The following is a 12,255-nucleotide window of genomic DNA, read 5'->3' as shown; positions in this document are numbered from 1 at the left end:
GCTCAAAGAACTCAAAGAAACCATGAATAGAGTAGAACAGAACACTAATAAGAATCAAGAAAATATGAAAACAGAAATCACAAAACTTCAAACTGAAATAACATGTCAACTAACAGGCCTGAAAAAATCAGTAAACGAAGTGAATGACAAAATGGATAAGCTCTGGGACAGGGTATCAGAAGCTGAGAATAGACTTGGTGCTGTGGAAGATGAGATACATAACAATTCCATACAACAGGAGAGATTGGAAAAAAATTTTAAAACAAATGAACAGACAATGGAAAAATTAGTCAAAGAATGGGAACAGATGAAAATAGAGGTCTATGATAAGATCAACAGAAACAACTTAAGAATCATTGGAGTCCCAGAGACCCAGGAAGAAAATTTCCAGGAAGAATCAACGGTCAAGAACATCATTAAAGAGAAACTCCCAGAGCTAAAGAATATATGTGATCAAATCCTGCATGCTCGAAGAGTACCAACCAAAAGAGACCCAAGAAAAACCACCCCAAGACACATCCTAGTCACAATGACAAATCCCACAGATAGAGACAGAATTCTGAAAACAGCAAGATCAAAAGGGGAAATTACATTCAAGCAAGCATCCTTGAGATTTACAGCAGACCTGTCACCAGAAACACTCAATGCCAGAAAGCAGTGGTGGGATATTGTGACAAGACTGAATGAAATGAATGCTTCACCTAGAATACTGTACCCAGCAAAACTCACTTTCCGGTTTGACGGAAGAATACATGGTTTCACAGACAAAAAACAGCTCAGAAACTTTACAGACTCAAAACCAGTCTTAAGAGAAAAATTGAAAGACCTAATTTAAGACAAGACTAACCAAAAGACACATCAATTTTTGATATAAAGATGGCATTAAATCCCAGGACAATTCTTTATCTCAATGTCAATGGACTAAATGCACCAGTTAAGAGACACAGAGTGGCTAAATGGATCAAAAAACTCAATCCAACCTTCTGCTGCCTACAAGAAACGAACCTGAATAGTCAGAACAAACATAGACTCAAAATAAAAGGCTGGAGAAAAGTTATCCAAGCAAACAACACCCATAAAAAAGCTGGAGTGGCCATACTAATATCAGATAATGCAAACTTTATACTCAGGAAGGTTGTAAGGGACAAAGATGGACATTTTATATTAATCAAGGGGTATATAGAGCAGGAAGTAATAACTCTCATAAACATATATGCACCAAATGAGGGGCCAGCAAAATATTTAAAACAACTGTTGACAAATCTGTAAAACAATATCAATAACAACACAATAATTGTGGGGGACCTCAACACTGCTTTGTCAACACTGAATAGGTCAACCAGACTGAAACCCAACAAAAATATACTAGACCTGAGGAGAGAAATGGAAGAAAGAGGCCTAGTGGATATATATAGGACACTACATCCCCAGAAACCTGGATACACATTCTTCTCCAATGTACATGGGACATTCTCCAGGATAGACTACATGCTGGCACATAAAACATACCTCCATAATATCAAGAGGATAGAAATTTTGCAGACTACCTTCGCTGACCACAAGGCTCTGAAATTATTTGTGAATTCCAAAGGGACTCAGAAGAAAAACTTTAACACCTGGAAGTTAAACAGCCTCATGCTCAATAACCAGTGGGTCCGAGATGAAATCAAGGAGGAAATAAAAAGGTTCCTGGAAACAAATGACAATAAAGACACAAACTATCAGAACTTATGGGACACAGCAAAAGCAGTACTGAGAGGAAAATTTATAGCTTTGCAAGCACACATCAGGAAGGAAGAAGGAGCTTACCTGAGTAGCTTAATGACACAGCTCATAGAACTAGAAAGTGCTCAACAAAAGAACCCAAAAATAGGAAGACAGAAGGAAATAACAAAGCTGAGAGCAGAAATCAACGAAGTGGAAACCCAAAAAACAATCCGAAAGATCAACGAAAGCAGAAGTTGGTTCTTCGAAAAAATAAACAAGATTGATAGACCACTGGCAAACATAACAAAGAAAGAGAGAGAGAGAAACTTGATAACTCGTATTAGGAATGAAAAAGGAGAGATCACTACTGATATGACAGAGATTCAAAGGGTAATCAGAAACTACTTTGAAAAACTCTATGCCACTAAAAATGAGAACCTGGAAGAAATGGATAAATTCTTGAACTCTTATAATCTTCCATGGTTGAAGGAAGAGGATGTAGCATATCTAAACACCCCCATCACCATTGATGAAATAAAAATGGTAATCAAAAGTCTGCCCAAAAACAAAAGCCCAGGCCCAGATGGATTCACTAATGAATTCTTTCAAACTTTCCAAGAGGAACTACTACCAACCCTGGCAAGACTCTTTCATGAAATTGAACAAACGGAAACACTCCCAAACAGCTTTTATGAAGCCAACATCACCCTAATACCTAAACCAGACAGAGATGCTACGAAAAAAGAAAATTACAGACCAATATCGCTGATGAATGCAGATGCAAAGATCCTCAACAAAATCCTGGCAAATAGGATTCAATACCTCATTAAGAAGATCATCCACTACGATCAAGTAGGTTTCATCCCAGGAATGCAAGGATGGTTTAACATCCGTAAGTCTATCAACATAATACACAACATCAACAATAAGAAAAATAAAAACCACATGATTATATCAATAGATGCAGAGAAAGCATTTGACAATGTCCAACACCCATTCTTGTTCAAAACTCTCAGCAAGATGGGAATGGAAGGAACCTTTCTCAATATAGTAAGGCCATCTACCACAAGCCAGTGGCAAATATTATCCTCAATGGAGAAAAACTAAAAGCCTTCCCTCTAAATTCTGGCACAAGACAAGGCTGTCCTCTCTCACCACTCCTATTCAACATAGCACTGGAAGTTCTTTTTTAGCGATTAGGCAAGAACAAGATATCAAGGGAATACAGATAGGAAAGGAAGAAGTCAAGCTCTCACTGTTTGCAGATGACATGATGCTCTACTTAGAAAACCCTAAAGACTCTACCAAAAAGCTTCTAGAAACAATAGACTCATATAGCAAGGTGGCAGGCTACAAAATTAACACACAAAAATCAATGGCCTTTCTATACACCAATAGTAATAAGGAAGAAATGGACATTAAGAAAACAACCCCATTCGCAATAGTGCCACACAAACTCAAATATCTTGGAATCAACTTGACTAAAAAAGTGAAGGACCTATACAAAGAAAACTATAAAAGTCTGCTCCAAGAAATAAGAGAGGACACGCGGAAATGGAAACACATACACTGCTCATGGATTGGCAGGATTAATATCATCAAAATGGCAATACTCCCCAAGGCATTATACAGATTCAACGCTATCCCTCTAAAGATACCTATGACATTCTTCAAAGAAGTGGATCAGGCACTTTTGAAATGTGTTTGGAACAATAAACACCCTAGAATAGCTAAAGCAATCATTGGGAAAAAGAATATGGGAGGAATTACTTTCCCCAACTTTAAACTTTACTACAAAGCAATAGTTATCAAAACAGCATGGTATTGGAATAAGGACAGACCCTCAGATCAGTGGAATAGGCTTGAATACTCAGAAAATGTTCCCCAGACATACAATCACCTAATTTTTGATAAAGAAGCAGGAAATCCTAAATGGAGCAAGGAAAGCCTCTTCAACAAGTGGTGTTGGAACAACTGGCTAGCCACTTGCAAAAAATTGAACTTAGACCCCCAGCTAACATCATGTATGAAGGTAAAATCCAAATGGATTAAAGACCTCGATATCAGACCCCAAACCATAAGATATATAGAACAACACATAGCAAAACTCTCCAGGACATTGAGACTACAGGCATCTTCAAGGAGGAAACTGCACTCTCCAAGCAAGTGAAAACAGAGATTAACAGATGGGAATATATTAAATTGAGAAGCTTCTACACCTCAAAGGAAATAGTGTCCAGGATACAAGAGCCACCCACTGAGTGGGAGAATCTATTCACCCAATACCCATCAGACAAGGGGCTAATCTCCAAAATATATAAGGCACTGACAGAAATTTATAAGAAAAAAAACATCTAATCCCATCAAAAAATGGGGAGAAGAAATGAACAGACACTTTGACAAAGAAGAAATACAAATGGCAAAAAGACACATGAAGAAATGCTCCACATCACTAATCATCAGGGAGATGCAAATCAAAACAACTATGAGGTATCACCTCACACCACAGAGAAGGGCACATATCACAAAGAATGAGAACAAACAGTGCTGGCGGGGATGTGGAGAGAAAGGAACCCTTATCCACTGCTGGTGGGAATGCCGTCTAGTTCAACCTTTATGGAAAGCAATATGGAGATCCTCCAAAAACTGGAAATTGAGCTCCCATACGACCCAGCTATACCACTCCTAGGAATATACCCTAAGAACACAAAAATACAATACAAAAATCCCTTCCTTACACCTATATTCATTGCAGCACTATTTACCATAGCAAGACTCTGGAAACAACCAAGATGCCCTTCAACAGATGAATGGCTAAAGAAACTGTGGTACATATACACAATGGAATATTATGCAGCTGTCAGGAGAGATGAAGTCATGAAATTTTCCTATACATGGATGTACACAGAATCTATTATGCTGAGTGAAATAAGTCAGAGAGAGAGAGAAAAACGCAGAATTGTCTCACTCATCTATGGGTTTTAAGAAAAATGAAAGACATTCTTGCAATAATAAATTTCAGACACAAAAGAGAAAAGAGCTGGAAGTTCCAGCTCACCTCAGGAAGCTCACCACAAAGAGTGATGAGTTTAGTTAGAGAAATAACTACATTTTGAACTGTCCTAATATTGAGAATGTATGAGGGAAATGTAGAGCCTGTTAGAGTACAGGCGGGGGTTGGGTGGGGAGGAGGGAGATTTGGGACTTGGGTGATGGGAATGTTGCACTGGTGATGGGTGGTGTTCCTTTTATGACCGAAACCCAAACACAATCATGTATGTAATCAAGGTGTTTAAATAAAAAAAATAAAAAGAAAAAAAGAGTTTAAAAAAAAAAAAACTTTGTTCTTCATGCTGAAGACCTGCAGCTATGAAGTACTGCTCCTCCCAAGTCTACAAGAGTGTTATCCAACTTTCAGGGCCAAGCAACTGTGTTTTTAATAAATTTAAAGTGTGTTATATTGTGTGTGTGTGTGTGTGTGTATGTGTGTGTGTGTGTGTGCGCGCGCGCACGCGCGTGCATGTGGTGGAGATGGGGATTGATGAGAAAATACAAGAGAAGGAAAAAGCACTGCTTAGATTTTAGGGTGATCATTCTAAGTTTTGAAAGAATTTATCGATCAATAATGAATAAGTCTGCCCTGGTACCCCAAAAAAGCAATTCATGATTATAAGTTTTATATTGTAAGTATGGAAAAATAATATGAGGACAGTTATGATATCAGGTATTTGAGGAGTTCTTTTTCCTTTTAAAATTTCTAGTATTTAGAAAGTTTTAGACTTAGTTGTTCTTTTTTAAAACAAATATAATGTGGTAATATGTTTATAATAATATTTAAGTTTGGGGCCAAGAAATAGCACAGCGGTAGAGAGTTTGCCTTGCAAGCAGCAGTCTGAGTGCCACTGGGTGTGACCCCAAAACCAAATAATAAAAATAATAACAATACTTAAGTTTATAGTATGGTGTAGAAAATCATAGCACACAACCACTGAAGTACCCAATGCAGACTTAATTATTATTATATCATTTCAAATTTAGGAATAGTATATAGTTTTAGATTTCTTTTGAAAAATATTTTAATTTTATTTAGTAATTTTAAAATTTCCTTAAAAACTGTAGGTACCATGGTTTATAGTACTGTTAATGATAGATTTTTATGTATTCATGTTCTAATACCACATCCACCAGAGTGTTTGCACACACACTTTCCCAATTAACATATAGACCAGTTAGTTTTAGATTTCTTGCATTTTTGTCTTATATATTATTTTATCATAACTATAACTTTCTCCATAACTCCTTGAACATTTTTTCTCATTTGAACTTATAACACATATGATAGGTACTATCACATAATTTGTTTATAAATGGAAAAACAATACATGGGACATTGAGTTCATCAATGCCAAGTGAGATTTCTGAATAATGAGATTTCTCCTCTCTCCTCCCCATCCCCACATTGCAATCAAAAGCAGCTCTCAATTTTCTTGATTGGTACTAAATGGAACTCTAGCCTGAATTCAGCACTTACAAGTACATTTGTCACCGCCTTCTAATTTATGAGTTTGAAGGGTAGCAGACTATGCCATACCGAAGTATTCTCCTTTAGCATGATTTTTGAGCTAAAGGCAATTGCAAAGAAGCAGGTGCAAGAAGAGGCCTGTATTCCCTCTAAATTTAAGAGACATCTTTGAAAAGGTGCCCCTTTCAGTTTAACAAGAACTGAAATTCATAATCTGTGGCAATTCTAGATTTTATCAGCCAAGAGGCATTGCCATGGAATCTATAGAACAAACTTTGGTAAATTAGTCCTACCATTAGCTTCCCTCTGTATTGATCTTGTTATAGTTTTCTGTCCCTGGAAGCTCAGACTCGTCACTTTTTTTAAAAAGTTTCTCTAAATGTCACTAAACGTGCCATTCTTCAGTTTAATGCTCCTCTTCTGCTAAGGAGTTACAATTCTAATCTCTCACATCTCCTTTGACTTGGTTTCTCTGAACTCACTCATAAACTTCTCCCATACATTTATTAATGAATTATTTCTTTTTTGGGGGGGCATACCCAGTGGTGTTCAGCAGTTACTCTTGGCTGTAGCTCAGAGGACCACATGTTATGTTAGAGATTGAACCCAGGTCGGCAAATCAAGTGTCCTACCTGCTCTAACATTTCTCTGCACTGTGAACTTTTATTTTTTCTTACCAACATGTCTTTTGTCAATATAACTAGTAGGGTTCCAGTTTTAAAGAACCCCAGAAAGGTAGAGAGAAAATAACTTTCTCTCTTATAGGCTAATGGAAGGAGAGAATAGCTATTGAATTTTTACCTTTATATAGACAAAAAAAAAAACCAAAATGATTCTGTTACACAAAGACAAAAATCTAGCAGACCTATGCATGAGAAAATGAACCTCCCTACCTGGTAGTAAATCAAATCAGAGTTTTAGGGAAGGAAAATGAGGAGAAAATGGCTGCAGAATAGATAGTGTGTGTGGAACAAGTCCTAAAGCAGAAGCATGAATATTTAGGAATTAGCATTAATAGATTTAGTATCACAAATTAATGGGATTAAAGGTAATTTAATAGGGGCTGGGACAGTAGCACAGTGGTAAGGCGTTTGCCTTGCACATGGCCAACACAGGACAAACTCCAGTTCGAATCCAGGCATCCCATAAGGTCCCCCAAGCTTGCCAGGAGTGACTTTTGAACGCAGAGCCAGGAGTAACCCCTGAGCGCCGTCAGGTCTGACCCCAAAACAAACCAATCAACCAACCAAACAAAAAAGGTAATTTAATAGATGATTCTGGGAAACTAACTTATCAAATTATTGCTTTCATATCTTTGATAGAAACATTTATATATCATTCTGCTGATTAATATTCTCCTGTTAAGTTAATTAAAATAACCTTGTAAATTTTGCCCGAGAAAAGTTCTACCTTTCTATTAGTTCAATTTGACTTAGTTTGTGATATCATTCATTTTCTAATATTTTCTAGGAACTATTTCCCTTGACTCTGTATCTCTGGTATTTTAGACTCATAGTTAATATTGAATAGGAAATGATCCCCCCAGTTTCTTTTTGTGTGTGGTGATAAATCTTTCCAACAGATCTATTTTACAGTGAATAATTCACGTGTATTTGGCAGTTCTGTCTGCCCATATCTTGCCCTCCTCCTGTGCTCCTTCTCTTTCCTCCCAGTTTTCTTCTTTGACAACATTATGCAAGCAGCACTCTGGAATTGCTCAGTCCCACTTATCTATATTCCCCAATTTGAACATCTTCCCTTAGCTTATATTTTAACTTTAGTGTTTACATGGATAGCCTTGCTCTAAAAAGATCTTGGGAGGAAGTGCTTGGCAGATATGAGGAAGACCCTCTGCATAAAGGAGGGTTAAAAATTAGGCCTCATTTATTGAAAAGAAAAGTGAAAATCTAGTGGGATTGTAAAATAAAACTAGTTCTTATCAAGCTCTTGGAAGAAAATGTTTAGTGACTATTTGGGTCAGCATCTAATACTCTTTTTTTGTTTGTTTGTTTGTTTTTGGGTCACACCTGGCGGTGCTCAGGGGTTACTCCTGGCTGTCTGCTCAGAAATAGCTCCTGGCAGGCATGGGGGACCATATGGGACACCGGGATTTGAACCAACCACCTTTGGTCCTGGATTGGCTGCTTGCAAGGCAAACGCCGCTGTTGTATCTCTCTGGGCCCATCTAATACTCTTCATCTCATTTAATCCTCATCAGTATCTTGTAAGGCCAATTAATACACTCCTAATTATTTACTGTGATAATATTTACTGAGAACATAATGTAATATCAGGTTTCCATAGAACTAGACCCAGGCAGAACCAGCTTCTTTGCTCTGATTTTTGAGAAAACAACACCTGTTGTGTGAGGTGATCATTGGTGTGGCACAATTTTTCCCTCTTCCTGCAAATCAGTTTCCTTTACCCCACTCGAATGTGAAGTAGAGACTGATGGTACTCTCAGCATAAATCCAGGAAGAGGGTTGTCACCTAACTTTAGGCATTGTTTGTGACCATGGACACATTGATTAGAAAATTTTCCTATGTGACCCGTTACTGAAGGTTGAAGTGAAAGTGAAACAGAAGTCTCCATAAAAAACTGGAAATAGACAAGCACACATGGGCTAGGGGAAATCACTCTGTTTCTTCTCAGAGATAGACTTATCCCTGATATTGAGGGTGAAGGTATGGGGAATGGGGCATGCCTTTGACCCCAGTGTACCTGTTGATTGGCCCCAAAACTCTGCCGGGTCTGATGCACACTTTCTTAGTATGTACCTTCCATCCTGTACCTCACTTTGCTGTTTGCTTTTCTTGGCTTACATCCTACACCATCAGATAGCTAAAACAGAGGACATGTTGACACAGACAGATTCCCAAGGTGACCAGGGATGGTAATGCTTTAGAAGTATTCTTTCAGATTGTTTTAAAAAGATCCATGGGAGCAGAGACATAATTCAGCAGAAGGTGGTTTTTATGCATGCAGCTGACCAGGGTTCAACCTCTAATATCCCAAAATTGCCAGGAGCGATCCTTGAGCATATAACCAGGAGTAAACCCTGAAAACTGGTAGGTGTGGCCCCCAAAACAAAACCAACAAACAAACCCTCAAACACACACACACACACACACACACACACACACACACACACACACACACAAAACACCAAAAAAATAAATTTGTTTGTAAGACTTAACAGCCTTCACAGCTTAAGAAATATTTTCCCAAAGGACAAGGGAACAGTTTTCAAGTCATTTCCTGCATGTTAAGCAGGCATTTGTTTATATTACTAGCCAAGCTTTGAAACTTCAAGGAAATGTATTTTCCCAGAGTGTTAGTCTATAAAAAATTTAAAATTCCTGAAAATATTGAAAGTCTGTGAGACAAGGCATGCAGAAACTCTGAGAGAGGTGCAGAGGCCTCCTCAGCCTTTCTTGCTGCCATGGCACAGAGTGGCCCTGCAGGTCTCCCAGACACCCAAAGACCAGAGTTAAAATGTAATTTTGAGCTCTTCCTGCCACAGTGAAGTCTTTTCTCCATCTCCCCTCCTCTTTCCTCTTCCATTTTGATAAGTTTGCAAGCAGATTACAAACTGTCATCTCAACAGCTTTACTTCCCACAATGGGCTCTCACTAGAGATCATAGCAGGTGGCAAATTGATCTGATTTATCATTATTTGCATTTTTAATTTGTGATATTTTTGGCTCAGAGAGGGTTATTTTTTAAATAATGGGCCTTAAAATAACAGCACAAACATTAATACATAATTCATGATGTATTTTTGCCAATACTTGAGATTAACTCTTTGACAGACAAAAAAGTCATCTGTACTTGAAACAGGTTGAAGTTATAGCATTTTGGCTTTTCTTTTTTTTTTTTTTTTTTTTTTTTTGGTTTTTGGACCACACCCAGCGGTGCTCAGGGGTTACTCCTGGCTGTCTGCTCAGAAATAGCTCCTGGCAGGCACGGGGGGACCATATGGGATACCGGGATTCGAACCAATCACCTTTGGTCCTGGATCAGCTGCTTGCAAGGCAAACGCCGCTGTGCTATCTCTCCGGGCCCGCATTTTGGCTTTTCTCCCCACTCACCTTCATCCTTCCCCTCTGTGGTCCTGACCAAACAGCTTGTGAATAAAACATAATTATCAGCCTCTAGTACAAATAATTTTATCAGTAGGAAAGCATTTCTTAGTGATAGTTCTGTTATTATTCAGAACAATAAAATATTAAATAACTAAGATAAAGTATTTGTTGCTGGGCTTCCACAGTTCCCTTCCTTGGGAATGTTGAATGCTTTTAAATGTAAACCAAAGAGGAGAGCACAGGGGTATCTTTATTTTTTTTTTTTTTTTTTTTTTTCCCCACGCCCCCTCCCCCGGTATCTTTATTTTTTGCCTGCTTTCTCTTTCCTTCCAAACCCCAAACATCACATTTTTTGGGATCTGTATATATATACATATATACATATATATACATATATACACATATATATGCATATATATAAATACATACACACATATATATACATATATATCCATGTATTCCTCTCCCCACTGGGCATTGCTGCTGATCTAACTCCAAATTAAAAGAAAGTAAATCATTTTGCAACAAAGCTCCACAGATTATAAAGCACACAAAGAATGATCAGGATTTTGGGAGAAAAAATTTCAAGAGAAATGTTGACACCTATTTTTATTCTTGGTGCCATTAGTTATAGCCTATCTGAAATAAATGGATTTTGTATTCCCCTTCTCCTCAGGTGCCTCTACACAGAGAAAACTTTTCTATCAGTATGAAACAGCTGACAGCAGCCCATTCCACACCCATCTTCCTCTTTATGTTCCACTGTATAGATACACCAAGTGAAAGTCTTTTGTGGGCAGTGTTTCCAGGCCTCACATGTCAGTTCCTGTGGGCAGGACTAACAAAGAATACACATGGTACCCTTTAGGAATTAATAGTCATTGGCCCTAAGCAATGAAGTATATGACTGTCTAGCTTGTATTGGTTTTATCCTTTCAACCACCTTGTGACCTTCCGTAGAGTCACATTTCTCCATGTATATGGAAGACTCCATTAAATCTATATGGGTTAGGAAGAAGTGTAACTATAGACAAAAGTCACCCTTTGATTCATCATTTGAAAAGATGACTCTTCTAGGCTCTCATTCATTCTTTAAATCAAGTATCCATGCACTACTTGCTAGAGCACCAAAGCACTATGAAGGCTCCAGTGGTCATATTACATTTGGTTTTGATTTATTTTGAGGCCACACCCAGAAGTGCTCAGGGGTTAGTTCTGGCTCTTCCCTCAGAAATTATTCCTGGCAGGTTTGGGGAACAAGATTAGTATGCCTGTAATTGAGCCTAGATTGGCTGCATGCAAGGCAAATGCCCTACCAACTGTGCTATTGCTTTGGTCCAGTATCAAATATTTTATAAAGAGAGGAGGAGAAGCCTGGCAGTTCTTAGGACTTACTCATGTTTCTGTGCTCAGGGATTACTCCTGGTGGAACTTAAGGAATCTTTTGAAGTGTTGGGGGGGGGGGAACTGGTCGCAAGGCAAGTTTCTTACTTATTATTCTATATTTCTGGCCCCCAATAAAGTTTTAATATTTTTCTAGACCCAGACCCAGCATTTGCCTTCCATGCTGCCAACCTGGGTTTGATTTCCAATATTCCCATATGATCTTCTAAACCCCAATAGGAGAAATCCATAAACATCACTGGGTGGGACTCCCAAATAAAAAACAACAAAAAAGAAAAACACCACTATTTCTACACTAAGAATGATGACTTACTAGGTGGCATTGAACTTCATCCACAATTTATTGGACATTTTGACATTGGCTGCAATTTTTACTAATGGCTAGCCTATGTTCTGGTGATAGATTAAAATGAATCCCCAAAATTAGCCTGGACAACTGAATCCAGGTCTTCATGAATAATGTTCATAATCAGGAAGTCACTCCCAGAATGAATGTTTTCCTGGATCTTGGAGATGGTATGACATCTCCAATGAAT

At 38.0% G+C, this 12,255-nt stretch overlaps 1 protein-coding gene across 1 annotated transcript in view; it reads right to left on the bottom strand.

Moving 5' to 3' along the window:
* TRPC7 (transient receptor potential cation channel subfamily C member 7) overlaps nucleotides 1-12,255 on the bottom strand; it is a 165,091-nt gene that overhangs the window by 137,401 nt on the left and 15,435 nt on the right. The window lies entirely within an intron of this gene.

The sequence above is a fragment of the Suncus etruscus genome, chromosome 14, assembly GCF_024139225.1.
Source record: "Suncus etruscus isolate mSunEtr1 chromosome 14, mSunEtr1.pri.cur, whole genome shotgun sequence".
NCBI lineage: Eukaryota > Metazoa > Chordata > Mammalia > Eulipotyphla > Soricidae > Suncus > Suncus etruscus.
The sequence above is the reverse complement of the archived record's forward strand: the minus strand, read 5'-3'. Positions and strand labels throughout refer to the sequence as shown.